Genomic DNA, 12215 nt, shown 5'->3' on the forward strand with positions numbered 1-12215 from the left:
TACAATCCTTCGGATGCATCCGACTATGAAAATAATATACAGCGGACCGGGTCTCCGAAGGGTACCAGGAATCTTCCAATTTGATATATGGTTTAGGCCATGCGTCGTCTGCGCTTTGCTGCCTTAATCACGCGGAATCTGTAAATGACAATAAGGCCACGGTGTCAAAACTTAAAAAAATTTACTATCATCTGTCACTTTCACTTGTTTAAAAAAGTGTGGTTAAAAGAACTCTATATTATCTGTCCGGGAAATAAAGTATAAGTGTGATAGAAATGAATTAACTATATAGCTGTTTTCAACGTTACTAGGTGAGCAGTTTTGTGCAGGCTAGTCTGTTTGTAGCACACGTGTACCAGTAGCGATATAGCCGGTAGTGCTAGCGAGGATATGTTATATTGTAACACAATCGTGACCATTTCGAATTAAGACTGCGTTGTATAATAATGTACTGTGTATACATGTTTACTCTTTTTCAACAGGGTTCAAATTGATGATTATTTTAGAAAATAATGATACACTTAAATAACAATCAAAACTTTTACAATTTTGTAAAGAACCTAATAAAAAGTCAAAAATTAAGGTAAAAGGTAAAAAGGCTTTTACAATTTGGCAAAATATTAGGAGGGCCGAAAATTATTGTCGTTTCTGTCTACAGACTTTACAGAGAAACCATTTGATTTTTACCGCTCCAGCATTGAAAATTTTTTTACTAGACGGTAAAAGGTTGTTGATAACGAAGGTAAATATATTGTTCATTAGAAATAAAAACTTGTTAAAAATACAGTCGTGTGAACTTAACAAAGCGACATTACTTTCAGGTCCCCCTAATATATAAAAAGTGGTTTTGGTTACGTTATTCAATAATAATTAAAATCTATTTAAGGATGTGAAAGTTGAGAAATTATTAATGGGCAAAATTAAAACCTCCAATTAAATATTTAAATGTGTGCGTTCGCGTTAATTGTTTTTGATTGTATATTTAATTGTTAATTTAAATAAATACTCCTTTATTTTTTTGTTATAATCTATTTTAAATGTATATTTTGTTGAAAATTTAAATGATTAAATTATGTAAGTAATATTTATAATTATTTGATCCATGAAATCGACTACTAAAAATAATTGTCATTTATATTTGAACCCTGATTTCGAATGTAAATATTCCACCGATGTTTGGGCATTATGTGTTTTTATTGTACAATATAGAAATGTCAAAAAAGTAACTAGGTATGCTTTGATTATAAAACTTTTCTAACATGTTATGCATACTAATTTTGTAGTTTTTTTCAATCACATTAATATTAAATATAAATTTATTGCTACATTTTTTGTGTAGATATCAGACAATGTTATCTAGTTTTTAATAGTTTTAATTGCAGTAAAATACTTGTTAAAATATTTCAGGCAATATTTGATTTTTAAGATTAATGTCAACATATTTAAGAATGTTTTCTTTTTAATTAAAAATATATGATAATTACCCATTTAAATGCACTTACATTACACCTGATTGATTCCTGATAAAAGAAATTTTATATAATAGTAACCGTATTATCTTTTTTTAGTATCTCTTAAAAATGCGGAATGCAAGATTCCCTAAGTTTGAAGAGGCCGAGATCGAAGACGTCGGGTCTTTATTTCTTTGCTCTCGGCTCGAGACTATACAATATTTGTCAAATTGGGAGGCCGCCATGATCGCGTTACCTTTGTCTAATAGTTTTGCTTTTGTAATATTTTTTTTAATAATGTCATGATTTTATTAATAATAGCATGAACTTTGAATGCTTCATTTTTTTGTTAATTTTACATTAACCAACAAAGTACTTTCTTAGAAAATAATATAATTAAATTAAACAAGATAATAATACTCCAAACACCGGTCGGTTTCGAAGGGCTCAATAAGACAGAGCTCTATATTTTTGTTAGAGCAATTTTGCAGACCACCGCATGTATGCGGGGTTCGCGATTTAAATGTAATTTACGCATCTACTTGTTTATTATAAGTATAAATAAGATTTATACGTTTAGTTGATTTTTATTAAAACCTTGTACAAAAACTGTCGTCTTTTATTTCATGTTTTAAAATTCTTATATATTTTTCATAAACATTCTGAAACATTACATTTATACATATTTATTTATAATAGTGACAAACGTGATAAATACAAGAAACAAAAATATACTTATAAATTCTTAATTTCATCTTCAAAACGTTAACAAATTCTTCATGGGTCTGGGTGGTACGCATAGTTATATAATAATTTTCACAAGATGTCATAGGCCCTTCCTTTCTTAGTTTTAAATTTAAAATTAAATGTACATCATTGAATAAATCCTATTATAGCACTATAAAGGTTTTAAGAGATCGAAATATGCTTAACTTGGTCTGTTGACGCATTTAGATGATTAATATCATAACGTATACATGAAATGTTGTTAAATTTCATTTAATGTGGCGGCAAACTGTTCAGTGTTCCGAGCCGATGTTAGTTTACCACTTATATTGTTTAAATATTCGCCGATTCAAAAGCACATGCTTACTTGTATAACCATATTTTGAATTTGAATTATAGATTTGTTGGAGAAATAGCCACGATGGTAGATTTTTTGAACAACCATGATGTCATGCGGACATCTCTTTCAGAATTTCGGTGATTACAATGAACGTCCAATATTTCTATAGTTTTTGGGGAATCTTTTTATATTCGACGCTATTAACATAGCTCGAAAGCCCGGGCGAGTCAAGCTTTTTTGCTCAATAATCGCATGTTCGTGTTATGTATCAGCAATAAACCTATGGGAAAATACCTTAAATACCAAGCTTACTCGAGTTCTGCAGAAAAAATTCTGAAGTCTGAGAAATTACTATTACAAAAGTATTCATGGTGAGAGACTAATCTCAAATTTAAATTCATAATTTTACGATTTCTTAAAGCGCCATCTAGCGAAAGAAATATTTATCTTTACAAACAAGAGGTAATGTTAGGGATGAAAGTAAATATTTGACACTAGATGGCAGCAGTTGAATTTTACATGTATAATATTCATGAGAACATTCTAGAATATTTAAGTTTTTTAAATTCGCATCATGTTTGACGACAAAATGGGTATGGGATACGAGTTTGAGCGCACTTAGTTATTAAGACTATTGTTGATGTTATTTTGATAAACTACTTGTATCATAATTTTTTTTATAAATATTCGTTTTAAATCTGTAATTAATATTTCATGACGTCTGATATAAATTAGCATTATTACGATATTAATGCTAATGAAAATAACTTTTCATGTCGTTAATATCTCTCCACACAAAGTACCGATTATTTTTTGGCAAGTTTTTTTTAATACAACTATTAAATTTTATAGCCCACAATTATAATTATTACCACTAAAATGATAAGGTTTGTAGTTTTTGCAAGTTTTTTATTATACTATTATTTCTGAATAAATAGTCTTACAGGTTATATTTATTTAAAATTATTAATATCAATATAATGTGTATATAGATGTAGACAAATTAAATTATCTATTAGTGTTAAATGCAAAAAAGTTATTGGAGGAGCTGGGATTTGAACCCAGGACTTTCAGCATGCGAAGCAGACACTCTACCACTGAGTTATACCCCCTAATACATATTTGTCTGAAATTATATTTTAAATACTACTATGTTACTATAAGGTTTTTGACTTAATATATAATTATATTTTTAATGTAAAACGTTGAACGATATTTATGATAATAAATGTCTATAGGATGTCTATTTTTAATCTGAAATAGAAACTCTCCGTTGTTTACCCTAATGACTGAAAATGGATTCAGCGAGCATACTTAAATTTAAATAACTACTGGACACATAATCGAAGATTTAAAAAAAAACCTCATTTTCATTAACACCTCACGTTGCTACTAAGTTAAATTTTAGTAAAATACACCAACAACCTCCAACAATAGTTTGGTGATTGATCTTTATCTCGAAATTGAAATGACTCATTTCACCCTATAGGGGCACCATTATGTCATCATCATCGGCGCATCGAAAAGTGGAATTCCACAGAAATAAATTGTTCATCTACATCGTCATAAACACGTGCGAAGTTCGAAAATATACAGGCTTCTATTTCGGATTTCACTAGCAATCTCACAACTTTTTACAACTTATATGCTAGATAAAGTGAAAAAGACAGATTGTTGGTGACACTTTCACAATAGGGTCGAAAATAGTTATAAAAGGACATTTAAAGAAATGACTGATTAATGTAGGCTTAGAAAAACCATACAATATTACTACTTGTGAATGCCATATGAACTTGTGAATTTATTTAATAAAATTTCAATATCAATACATCTTAACCATTATTTACTTCGTTTTTACAGTTTATTAATAAAATGCAGTTGGAATACTGATGTTTTAGTGCAGATAATTAATTATAATTACCAGCAATAAAATTGTATATGCAGAGTCAATGTAGTTGATTTTTGTATATATTTTTTATTGTTTATAGGCAAAGCATTTGATCTTTCACCTCTTGTTAAGCAATTACGAGGTTTACGATGGTACATGCTTGCCTAAAAAGGCTTATATCCTTTTTTTCATCGGATAGGTGTTTTTTATTGTAACACCTATCCTACCTAACCTATCTACTTTGTATTGCATAGGTCCACTGTTAGGAATAAATTCAATTCTTAGTCTTTATATCTTAATTTATGATGATTACAAAACGTTTGTATTTTACCTTTATTTATTTGTATGTTCTAGTCTTTTGTTGTACAAATAAGTTTACATGAATTATTTTTTGCATGTTAATATAAATCGATCGAAAATTAATATATTTTTATTGGAATATTCTAGACTGTTTCAATGATTATCGTGAGGTGGAGATTACGTCAAACAATGATTGTTTGATTTTGCATTGTTAATTAATTACAGTAATTAAGTCCTTTAGCGTCATTTTCATATCAGGTTTCCGACTAATCGTGAAGTCTTGTAAATATGATTTTGCCAACTGGCTAATATTGGATTTTAAATATCGTGAAGTTTATACCATTTGCAATATTTAAAGAGGTCGTTGGGATTTGTTTACAAGCGCCGTCAATATCGTCATAGTGTTTATTCGGGCTCGGATAATTTATGGTCGTATTCAATTTCTTAGCTATATTCGTTTACAGTGCTGCATGTCATCGTCGAAAACGAGTGTAAAAGTGATTTTGATAAAAATCCTTTTAATTGTATATACATAAATGTACATAAAAATAGTTTTAAATTGTGAATTGAATTTATAAATTCGAGGTAATAGTAGGCAGGTGTTAAAAATACTAATTATAATTTATAATGGATTATTTACACAGTGCATCTTGCACTGAAACGGCTCTGGAATTCTAATCATAGCGAATAATATTTATTAAATGATAATATTACTCGTATTTTAACATCTTTCTGCTATGAATGCTAGCCCCAAAATTCTAGTAATATTGTCGAAAGCCACATTTATTCTTTTCCATACGACCAAAACCATGCTTTTATAACATTTGCATTAAAAATGAGGAGATCTGTAGACGAACGAACGTAAGCGGTAATTGTAAGTAGGCAAGACGTATAATGGAGAAACAGATAGCCACTAGGGCCTTAAGGTTCTGGAGTGGACACGACGGACATGAAAGTACAGCTTAGACTAACTTAGATTAGAACAGCTTAGATGGGTAGATGACCCATATGGTGAACAGACGACCTTGTAAAGGTCGTTGGAAGAAGCTGAATGCGTGCAGCTTCCAACCAACGGGGTTTTGGATATCTATGAGGCAGGTTAATGCACATTTGTTGACTTTTTAAGGCTAAAATGGTGATAATGATGATCATACATTCATGCTGAAAATCTACTACGATGTCATGTGGCTGTAGATATTACATAATTATATGAAGTTTCAACAAAAACTGCTATATATTTCTACAAATTATTTAGATAGTACCTTCCGCATATTCCGCAAATCGCAATGTCAGATATTATGTCAAGAGCAATATAGCTTGACCTCAGCGCGTGAATTGAAAGTAGTAAAATAGGTGTGGCTCTCATGATGTAACATCGTGTCAGTGACTCAGAGACGTAGCAGCGGTGAATTTCAATGGTATCACTCGCGCCGGGGCAAACGCTCTACATTACTGATAAGATAAATGCTCTTTTCATTTGTACGAAGTCATAGTTGTTATATGCAATTGATATCAATTTCTTTGAATTAATTTTATACAGTTTCATAGAGTATTCGTTTCTTTAAAAGCAATCTGGATATACCTTTTTTATGAATTAACGGTATTTTTTTAAAAAAATACTTTCTTCTTTTTGATTTCGTAGGTGAAGACGCTATGAGAAATTTTAAGAAAACTGATTTAATTAGCTATTCTTTCTGCTACAAACGAAATTAACGGTTACACAATTACGTTAATAAGAAAGTAATGCTAACAGTGAAGACTATTTTAAAAGATACAGACGGCCACGCGTAAATCTATTATATTGAGGTAGAAATGATGCTTGCTAATATTTCCATTGCACACCATCGTCGTCGTTTCACCCCATAGGCGCCCACTGTAAGTCATACGCCTCCCCTAAAGATGTTTATGGAGAGTATACTTTAATCGCTACGCTTGGCAGCCGGGTCGGCGATCGCAGTTTTGGTATTATGGTACGCAGAGTACTACTGCTCATCCTCTGAACTTGAACTTGTATGATCGCTGTTATAATCAAAGATTATATACCGGGAATAGAACTAGCAACCTACAATCGCAGGTCTCAACAGTCGTGAGGAAAAACGAGATTGGCTTCATCATGTCGACGAGAATGCAAATATTTAACAATATCTCATTGATCAACTCGGTAAAAACCGGAAAGGATCACCGATTTCTACGATAAACTGGGAAGATCGCGGCTGATGAAGTCCAACACTTAACTATTTTCAGAGCCCCGAAAACTTCAAAACTTTTTCTTATTTTTACTATTACTATTTCAGTACTTACCCATGTTTACGTTACGTTACGGTTCTGGAGGGTCATTACGAATCGTCTTGCCCGCAGGTTTGATGACTCCCAGCCTCCTGAAGAAGCCAATTTTCGTCAAGACTTTAACACCATAGATCATATACATATGCTGCGGCAGATTATACAGAATACTGAAGAGTGTAATCCGCTAACGCTAGGCGCTGGGATTATGAGTGCAGTTACTCCAAAGGTACCAAACTGACTATCTAGTACAACCAGAGAAGTGCTAGTCTGAAAATGCCACCTTGTTAGTCAGGTTACAGAACCAGAGCTCAGAACCTACAAAATTGTAGAGAGGTGCTAGACAGGGAGACGTTATCTTTGGAAAATGTTCACCGTTGCACTGGAAGATGTCTTGAAGTGCATGGACTGGAGCGGGCAGTACATCACTCACCTTCGGCTTGTTAATGATATAGTTGTAATGGGTGAAACTATAGGGGACCTGGGTGCCGTGCTCGATGATCTCAGTAGATCCTCTGGGCAACTAGATCTTAAAACAAACATGGATAAGACGAAAGTGACTTCTATTATCCGTGTTGTGCCTTCTCAAGTATTTACTGTAGGTCCTACGCTCGAAGTTATAGACTATTATGTATACCTGGGACGTACTATCCAGCATGATAAGTCCAATTTCAAGGAAGAGATCACTCGCCGAATTTAACTCGGATAGGTAGCGTTCCAGAAACTCTGCAACATGTTCTCATCCAAAACAGTGCAATGTTTGAAGACGAAGGTCTTTGACCAACGTGTGATGACATACCTAGTCGATCACGACGGGCCTCATAAAGAGGCTCGAGGTCATCCACAGCAACGGAGAGGGCTAGGCTCGGAGTTTCGCTGTGAGATAGAAATGAGGAGATCCGCAGAAGAACCAGGATCCGATGACCGATGTAGCTCGAAGAATCACTTGTCTTAGGTAGCAGTCGTGAAGAATAGTTCGTGCCAACCGTTGGCCGTTGGGACAGAAAGATTCTTGAGTTGCGACCGCGAGGCGGTACATCCGGTAGGCTCTCCTCAATGTGGAACGACGACATGGTTAAGGTCGCGTACCGGTCATCGTGACTATCTTTGGGTTTATGCCTTGTAGTTGGCATCTATTGGCAGAAAAGAAGAAGATAAAAGTCATAAAAATTGTAATCATACAAATTGTTAATAAAATAAATTTACGAGGTAGTTAAAACTTTGATATACGAACAAAAAAACATAAACATATTCGTCGAAAACTTGTTTGGGTTTGCAGGAGCAAACTTTGCTAATATGTATACCGGTTCAAACAAAAAACCATAATTTTTCTCGCCGGTTTTCTTCGAAATAAGCTCGTAATTACATGAGAAGAAATCGCTGCTCTGTTGTGACTTTTGCCAATTGTAAATATGATTTTTTTGATAATGGATTTCTACCGCCCTGTAATGACTTATTAACCATTCGGGTGAAAGTAAGTCGAGAATTAATTTTTTAACATTGTTTTACAAAGAATTCGCTATTGTGTCCATAAAGCTTTCCAATGCCACTGAATTTTGTACTGATCATCATTACCGTCAAGTTTGCTCAATATCTGTTTTCGCGAAACTTGTTTTCAAGTAATCATTATAGAGTCTGAAGATATAAAAGAGGTTAGTAACAGTTTGATTAGACATTTTTTATAAAATGTTATACTTGAAATTTATTTCTTATGAACCCGATAGATAAGAGGCGATGTACTATTTGATATATAAATAAAATTTTATTATATACTACATTTACGAATATTTTAGAGATTTTTTGTGTAACGGAATAAAATAAGGCGATTATGAGGTACAGTGTTGTAGATAAATTTTTAAATCATTATTGATTCTGTAGATACTGTTAGTTTTAATTAACCTATTAATCGAGTCAAGGGGCTTAAATTCTCCTACTACCTTAGGTTTATAGATTTGAAGGTGCGGTTGTGTACTTCAACGTCTTGAACTGCAATAAAACATATTTATTATGAAGCAAGTATTCTGGTCGTCTGTCCTGTCTTATAAAAAATCAAGTATTTCTTACAACGCAATTGTAATAAATGTGCTTACATTATTACGTCTCTAGTTTTAATGCGAGCAAATTTTCCGTGAATAAATGAAATAAGAAAATGACGTGAGTTTGCATAATAATCATGTTAAATCGAAGAATTTCTCACACAATAGCAATTTATTTAACGAACTGTGCCGACAAGTTAAACTTATACGTACATAACAAACATTTAAAAAATGTGAACGCTATTATTTAACATTTTTTACGTAATATTTGTTTTTGTTTTCATTCACAATCAAAGAGCATATTTTTTAGGTTCTACGAACTCCATATAGGTCATAAAATGTGTTTGTTTGCATGTTTTTGTGTACAAATGATTCAGGCTTTAAGAAAATATTGTAATAATGAGTGTAAGTGATTCTTTTAAATGGTTTATATATATATATAATATATAAATACACATACACACATACACACGCGCGCACACACATATATATATATATATATATATATATCGTGCATCTAAAGTGGTACTAATAGACATATGGGCTGCAGTCACGTAGTTTCGGATAATACGTTATTTATTTTTACATTTAACTAATAAAATAACAACGATTTCTTTGTTTGTAACATAGATATAGGATGATTGCTTATCACCTATAAAGTATATGTATATAAGTATAAAGTTTTAAAGGTTGGAATATATTTAGTTTGGTCAGCACAAAGCTGTAAAGGACATATAATTATAACTTTGAAATATGTGACATGAATAGTTCTATTGGAATGCGTCAGGTCAATAACTTTTGGAAGTATAAAGTCTGCAGGGGCAGATAGTAAATAATAATACATTTTAATCATATTTGTTGCAATCCGAAATTTAAAACACTTTTTTTACTATATTATCATAACGTTATCTATTATTTCTGAAACCATTGGTTTGTGGACAGGGTGTAACATATATTAAATAACATAAGATAAGCTGTACATTCATCCCTTCAAAGCTTTATATCCAATAACACTGTATATAACGAATTATTGTAGAATATAAATAAGCCGATAACATTTTAAGCTACTGTTATTCTGTAGCATGTCTCCTGCGCTTGTCGTTAAGTGAATTTTAAATGCAGAAAGTGTAAGGAAATAAGTAACCTCCATCTCTACAGGGCACGGTCTGGTATACTTTTATCCATTCAAAGCAAATTCAAACCTCCCCAATGACCCTTCGCTTTGTAATGGTAATTTATTCGTTATGAAACCAATATGCAGTACATCGGACTTTGTTCCATACTTTATCAAATCAAATTTATTCATGTACATTAATAGTTTTATACGACAAATAATAAATCAAGTATTAATAATTTTTATGTCAAACTTGTTATACATATTAAGGCATTAGGATTGTTTATTAAATTCTGTTTTAAATATGCCTTCTTCTGCATTAATTTCCGGGCAAGAGATTTATGTCTTTTTGTGTTTTCTGTCTACATAATAAACACATAAATGATTAAATGTTTTTCGTTTTTGAGTGATTGATCGGGTGGACATTTTTTAAAGATTTTTTAATCACAAATAAGTAACAGTGTAAATAAAACATTTTGTTTCTCGAAGAGTTATTTCTTTCGGTTTAATCTCCTTGAGGATAAAAAAGAGGATAAAAACTTTAAATATTCAAATTATACACCGTGTGAAATATCAAAAAAAAATTAATTTTATTATGCATTGCGCACATGTAAACCTATTTTATAGGAGCACATATTTGCCATAGAATTTAGACCTAATCACTGTGAATTAATACATATTGATGTTGGTTCACAGTCTTAAACAATAAGAGAATATAAAAACGAGAAAAGTTAACAGCAAAAAATGGGTTTTATAGGAGCAAAAAGCATTTATTAATTTTCTATTATTTAGCATGTTAATTTAGCAATTAGCGATCGCTTAGAGAAAACGGCAATTTGTAACAGACTGCATTAAAATTTTTGACAATAACTTTTTTAAATATAATAACAGCTTAATATGTTTTCTAAGATTATTATTTTTTTTTTAATATAATATCTATATTCATGAGATGTTCCTAATATGAATTTTGCAATAAGGAATAGTTTTTTTTAGTCAAGGAAACCGATGTGGATAATATTGAAAGCGATTACTGATCGAAACTAAAAAATAAGTGTGTATGAATTGTCAATTTGTTAGTTTCTGCAATAATTTGCGATGATTACTCATGGAAAAGAAATTCGTCTATATTATTGATTTACGATAACAAAGTACAATGCTTATATTTTTAATACAAAATAGTTTGTGTTTGAGGCCTGATAAATACATTGTTCGAGTTGTAGATCAATATATATATATATATTCTTTTGTATATATCTATATATATATATATACAGATATATACAAAAGAAAAGAACAATTTGTCTTTTCTATCGATATTTGGTGACATTGAACTAATAAATTAAAGATAATTTTCAGTATTATTCGTATAACGTCACTCGCTAAATCGATCTTGGTCTCTCATACCATGTTATACTTGAAGCAAATATTACAATCTGTATTGAAAGGATTGCTCTGAGGAGTTGCAAGTGAGTAGCAGAGTCCAGGTCTCTTTTCACGTGATTGGCGGTTACTGATAGCGCTTTTTAACAGAACTATGATGCAATGTACACACTCTTATGGTTTTTAGATATATACTTTATACATACAGGTTGCCAAATAGAGCAATATGAAGATTGAACAAGAAATACCTCTGAACACTGCAATTATTTGCTTCTCGGAACGCTGGAACACAAGATGTATGTTTTTCATAATAATTTCATTAGGTAAAGTTAACAGTTTATTTTTATAAAATTAAAGATGTGTATGATAATTTATACACTATCCAAAGAAACTTTTCATATAGCAGGATTATTAAAGAATAGCGATAAGCATTATTGCACCAAAATAATGTGGTGAACTTTTTTGTTACAGTGTACCTGTAATTGTTACGTTTTATAAAGCCAACAGGTTTTACTTTTTAACAGTGCTGTGATTGGTTGTTAAGTTTCCACGCTCCAATGTTCCGTTATGGTTCGTTACATAACAGGAAAGCCGCCCGTGATGTAACATGGCCAGGCATCGTACGATCCGAATCGTCTGGATCATTCGAATGCACTCGGCGACAATTTAGTGGTGCCATTGTTGGGATACTGTATTG

General features: G+C 31.7%; 1 non-coding gene across 1 annotated transcript; it reads right to left on the reverse strand.

Moving 5' to 3' along the window:
- Positions 1-3557: 3557 nt before the first annotated feature.
- On the reverse strand, positions 3558-3629 carry TRNAA-CGC (transfer RNA alanine (anticodon CGC)). Its single transcript has one exon. It is a non-coding gene; the product is annotated as a tRNA-Ala (tRNA).
- Positions 3630-12215: the final 8586 nt, after the last annotated feature.

This window comes from Battus philenor, unplaced genomic scaffold (assembly GCF_028537555.1).
Source record: "Battus philenor isolate CCGP_79_NKW_IND1 unplaced genomic scaffold, ilBatPhil1.0.hap1 SCAF_3, whole genome shotgun sequence".
Taxonomy (NCBI): domain Eukaryota; kingdom Metazoa; phylum Arthropoda; class Insecta; order Lepidoptera; family Papilionidae; genus Battus; species Battus philenor.